We start from the raw sequence: 6,000 nt of genomic DNA, 5'->3' as shown, positions 1-6,000 counted from the left end.
TCTCCTCTGTTAGAGCTCCTTAGTTACATCTTGTTGCGTCTAGAACCCTGTCTCGCCTAATGCTGTTTATCTCTACAACTGGGACATATCACACCCTCCCCCCGCAGGAACCCAGCTGTGCTGGAATGAGCCCCCGCAGGTGTGTTAACTGAGTAACCAACCGGACCAGTTGGCACTGTGCCCTCAGATCTGTGCTAAACCCTGAGACACGCACTGGAGCTTGATTAAAGACAAAGATGGTGGATGTTCATAAATTCAGGCTGGAGGAGCTTACTCTCAGAAAAGCAGGCTGAGGACAGTCATTTTTCCTGAGATGGAACACACAGAGTAAGAGGTTGCTGTTTGGAAGGACTTCGACAGTTCCGTCTGACTTAGGAGAAATCTGAACTGTAAGGTATCTTCACAGAAATGGTTTATTCTCTTTCAGTTGTGTTTAAAAGGAGTGGTATTTGATTAAATATAGTTCATAGTAATTTGCAGTCAGAATCTCAATTATCTGAGCCTGGTTGGAGGCAGCCAACCACAGAGGCCAACGGTTCTGAGGAAGTCCCACCTCGGCTACAGTCTTCATCCTCCATGAGTTAGTGTGCAACCCTGGGCACCTGTCTGAATTCCAGTTCCTCATCTGTAAACCATACAAAAGAATACATGCCCTGTAGGGTAGCTGGAGCGATCAGATGAAATATTACTTTGACCTCGTGCACAGGGATGTTAAAAAGGTTTCGGCTTCCTCGCTTCCCTTCCCTTCTGTCTGGCCAGCCCCTCGTTGAAATTGAAGTCTCTAATTAGTGGGTTCTGCATGCACTTGTGATGTTGTTTGTATCTTCACTTGGCAAATTCAGAGGAAGTGTAACAAAATGATTCAAGGATCCTGAGAATTGGACCCAAATAGTGAGATTGTACTGGAGACGAAAAGAAAATCTTTAGAAATTGACTTTGGAGAACTTTTTGTATTTTTTTTTTTATTTTGAGAGAAAGAGAGCAAATGGAGAAGGGGCAGAGAGAGAGAGAGAGAGGGAGAGGGAGACAGAAACCCAAGCAGGCTCTGTGCTGCCAGCACAGAGCCGGATGCAGGGCTGAGACTCATGAATAGTGAGATCATGACCTGAGCTGAAATCAAGAGTTGGATGCTTAACCCACTGAGCCACCCAGGCGCCCCAACCTGTTTCTGTTTTCATTCAGGTTTTAACTCCACATCTTCATCTTACACAGTCTCTCCCAGCTGCCCTGATCTACAAGTTTCTTTATTTTCTCTGAGGCTCTAAAATGTGTACAGTCTACACTACACAATTTATCCCTTAGTGGGATATCATCTCATTGACAACCAAGATTCTTCAACTAAAGTAGAAGAATGTGATGTGTTCTGTGTCCCAGTAGAATGCATGTGTACATGGAAAAATGCGTGTGAACCATCATCCATCCAGCTATCCATGTGTCCATTTGTCCACCCATCCACTCATCCATCCATCCATTTGTGTGTCTATCCAACCATCCATCCATCCATCTATCCATCCATCCATCCATCCATCGATGTGTCTATCTATCTATCCATCCATCCATCCACTCATCATCCATCCTTCCATTCATTCATTATACAGATATTTTTAAATAGCACCTAATAGGTGCCTAGCTAGGTATAGGACTGTGGCTGATACTAAGATAAATAAAACATGATTCCAGACTACAAGGAATGAGAAAGAAACTATATAAATGGATCTTCTCATCACAAAAAGATAATTGCTATAATATTTTACATTAAAAAACAAACTAAGGCAATATCAGGAGTCACAGAAGTAAGGGGACTTATTTGACAGCTATATTGATAGAGAGACAAAGTAGAATCCAAAGTAGATGTAGGATGACTCTCAGCTTCTGGCCTTGTCACATGGGTGAGTCATGGTGTCACTGGCTCATCAATACTGACTGAGGTTGAACAGGGTCAGAGGCCATAGGACATAGGGCACAGGTGCTTATTACATGGATAGCACATAGAGCAGAAGAAGGGGAGCCATGATCTGTTTCAGAGGAATGCTATTTTTAATAATAATGGTGTCATTACGTATTGAGTGTCTCTAATGTGTCCGGTATTTATGTATGTTCTCTCCTTGAATGTCCTCAACAACCCAACATTTTTCTAATATGAAATGGGAGAGCATCAAGGGCATAAATCTCCTGCCATAAGTCAAGGTAAGTGCAGGAGCCTGTGTACCTCCCCAACCTGCACTTGAGGGGACACTGACTTCAACATAAGCCCATGAGTCGGCTACAAGAGTAGGGCCAAAGCATACAACCCCCCTTTCTAAGGGAAGAGGTCACAGTCTTCATGGGACATCCATGTGACTTTAGAAAGTTAGAGAATTAGGAAGATAAATATTCCAAATGAGGAGAAAGCTTTGACCAAGAGTAATCAAATACCCTGGTCCCACATTCAGCGGCCAGACCCCAGAAAGGGCAGTGGTGGGAATTTGGGGTCCCTCCATACACGAACGGCTTCTCCCTGTTTACCCCTGTGAAGTCCCTGTCCTGCCTCTCCTTGTAACCCTCCGCTTCAGCGCCCACTGCTTTCTCCTCAGGCAGGAAGTTAAAGTGAGCAACTTCCTCCCAAGAGGTGCTTCTGATGGAAAGGCCACATCTCTAGAGGGCCTGGGAGGAAGGAAGGGGGCTGAAGCTTTCTCTGAAGAGTAGAACCTTCTTCCAGGAGCCCAAGACTCCAGGCACCCTCAAGGACAAACCATAAAGAAATCAAAGGAGCTATGGTCAAGCCACAGTCCACATGAACAGCATCACTCCCCACCTTAGCTAGTGTCACCTTTTAAGCAAAAGAGGCGTAGGTCTTTGCAAAGATCCCTGTGCTTTGGAAAAATACCGGGAGGTCTCACCTCCATGGTACAATGATGTCTACTCCTGAGCTCTTGGTTCCTTCTCCAGGGACATCCTGGCATTTGGGGGCATGGCGAAGCCTCCCACACAGGACTTTATAGACCCCCGGCTCTGGTTGGAGGGGCTGGAGGGCTCCCCCACTGTTCTGTAGAGCCATGAGCTGACTTCACTGCACAAAAGATCAGAGCCACCCAAACAGGCAGCGGCCAGACCTCCCTGGGTGACATGGAGCCCCATCTGTGTCTGCTGACAGGAATCACATGTGGGGGGTGTCTCCACCAGACTTCCCCTCCAGAACACGTGGAGTAGGGCACACCCCACACCTGCTAACCCACCATGCACCTTGCAAGCTCTTCTTCCTCACATGCTCCTTCAGGAAATGAGTTTGCCGTGTCCCTGGGCTGTGAGTAAGGTCCAGATCATTTGGGGCCACCGCTTACCCTCCAGGGTGTGTGGACATCACTCACCTGTCCCCTTGTTCTCAGCAGCCTCCTTGAAAGTCCACAGTCCCTGTGTGTATTTCATTGCTATGTGTATAAGGCTGACTCCAGAGAGGTCCTTTTATTTCTCAACTGGTAAATTCATTATGAAATAATCCTTGGAGAGATACAGGCCACTGGTTTTCTGCAATTTGCAACACCACACTTTAACTTATGTTGAAAGCTGAGCCTTTTGGTCCTCTTGTCTTAGAAGTATATTAATATTTCCGTGACCTTTACTAGATGGCAGTTGAGACATACTCTTTTAAATATCAAAACCCAGAAAACCAATAACCTAAAATACATATTACTGACCCTCATTTGATGAGCAAATTAGGAGAGATAAGTCTTTTCCTAAAGGAAAGAGAAAGTCAAGGGAACCTGTAAAGTTTAAGTAGAATGATTATAGATACATGGGTGGGATGGATGGATGGGTGGATGGATGGGTGATAGATTAGACAACTAGTAGACAGATAGATAGATAGATAATAGATGCACTTATGGATGGATGGATGGATGGATGGGTAGATGGGTAGGTGATAGATTAGACAACTAGTAGATAGATAGATAGATAGATAGATAGATAGATAGATAGATAATAGATGCACTTATGGATGGATGGATGGGTAGGTGATAGATTAGATAGCTAGTAGATAGATAGATACATAGATAGATGATAGATGCACTTATGGATGGATGGATGGATAAACGGACAGATGCATGGGTAGATAGATAGATAGACAGATAGATAGATAGATTCCAATATTTTCAGACAAGGATTCAGATTCTGATTTGCTGTAGCACTTTAAATACCTTTAAATTCTAGATTATCTTAGGTAATTTACTTGAGTTTTTAAAGGATTATACATTTAGTGTGTATCTAGATGACAATAAAGGTGAGAGTAGAAAGCCATCTGTCAGAGTGCCGGGCAGCTGTATTGCCACGGGGCATGCTAGCTTGAGCATGTCACTGGCTTTGAGGCTGAATGCCCCTCCATTTGCATTGGTGTTGGTCATGGCGGTTAGTACCTCATAGGTCCAAATCTGCCCCCGAAACCTGGTCGACGTTTGGAACCATGAACCTCCTCCCAAGTCATTGAGTGCCAGCATTTTCTCCCATAAGGTCCATGTTGTGGGCAGAGTCCAGTGTAAAGTGGATGGAAGCCCCTAGAGCTGAGCCCAAGTGGAGGCCACACCACCCAGAATAATGGAGAGCAGAGAGGACAGAAGGACCGTTGTTCCCTTAGAAACCAGTCTGCATCCTCCCCCTCTGGCATCTAAAGCAGTTGTGGATCTTGCCCTCTTAGTCTTGCTCCAATGCCTGAATGCAGCATCTGCCATGGCTCACAGTGGCCTCATAGCCATCTCAGGAAGGACCCACAAGACCCCTGGCTCGAAGCGCAGTGACTTAGTAACCCTCTCAGGGAAGACTTTTGCTGCCTTTGTCATTTAAGTAATTGAGTATATTCAAGTGGCCCTAAACCATTAAATGCTGGGGGTGTTTACCCAACATGCCAGTTTGGGTTTGGACTCTCTGATCTGCAGAAATTATGCCACACGGTTCCAGGACCTCCTCTTTCCAGTTCGTCTGACTGGGTTTTCCCTGGCCCTGCTTTGACCTGCCCAGAAGCTCCCAACCCTGCCTGGGGGCCTGCCTAGACCTGGATCACCCCCCCTCCCAACATCGATCTTCCCTGCAGACCCCCTGGACACTAGGAAGTGTCCAAGGACCTTACGACCCCGGGGACCCCGCACCGGCCCCCTCTGAACCCCCCAGCACATTGACGAGCCTCCTCTATGTTGTATCTTGTGGCGCTGCCCACAAAAGACACATGAAAACGGTCTGCCAACACTGGAAACATAGATTTCTACTGACACTTTATGGCTTTTATGTCCAAAGTGTGAAAGCGAGGCGGTAAAGCTGTTTTCATTTACGGTTGACAAAGTAGAAGCCGTGGGGTTTGCCCCGGAGACCCACTCTGGGTGGGCGGCACAGGAAAGCAGCCTCTTCCTGTTCATCATGACCAGCAGGTCCCGTGAACAGGGCGGCACGACCTTTCAGTGGTGGTTTTCACTAGAGTGTGAGGAACCAGCTTTGAAAGATGGGAGGTGCTCTGCAGAGGGCACTTGTGAGCGCGTTCAAAACCAGCCAGAAGGAAAACATACAAGTGCTTCGAGAAGACCACAGTAGACCATCTAGATAGAAAGCACAAGGATTTGCTGTGAACACAAAGTCAGGAAAATGGGTCTGTCGGGCTGCTGTCCTTTTCTTCTCAGAAGCTGTGTCTCGGGGCAGGGAGGGGTCACCTGGAGAGTGTGGGAGCCGAGACTTGGAGCCCATTCAGGCTGATTCTGAAACCCCTCTTCGCTGAGACTGGAAATGAGAAAACACCGCCTTCGAAGCAGATGTTTAGAAAATTGATGCTGGGGCGCCTGGGTGGCTCAGTTGGTTAAGCTCAGGTCATGATCTCATGATTTGTGAGTTCAAGCCACAAGTCGAGCTCTGCGCTGGCAGCGAGGACCCTGCTTGGGATTCTCTCTCTTTCTCTCTCTCTCTCTCTCTCTCTCTCTCCCTGCCCTTCCCCACACACTCTCTCAAAATAAATAAATTAACTTTAAAAAACAAATTAATTAAAATTAA

The sequence above is a fragment of the Lynx rufus genome, unplaced genomic scaffold (genome assembly GCF_022079265.1).
Source record: "Lynx rufus isolate CCGP_SWC_20201006 ecotype Redwood Valley unplaced genomic scaffold, mLynRuf1.p SCAF_4, whole genome shotgun sequence".
Taxonomy (NCBI): domain Eukaryota; kingdom Metazoa; phylum Chordata; class Mammalia; order Carnivora; family Felidae; genus Lynx; species Lynx rufus.
Note: the sequence above shows the minus strand (reverse complement) of the source record.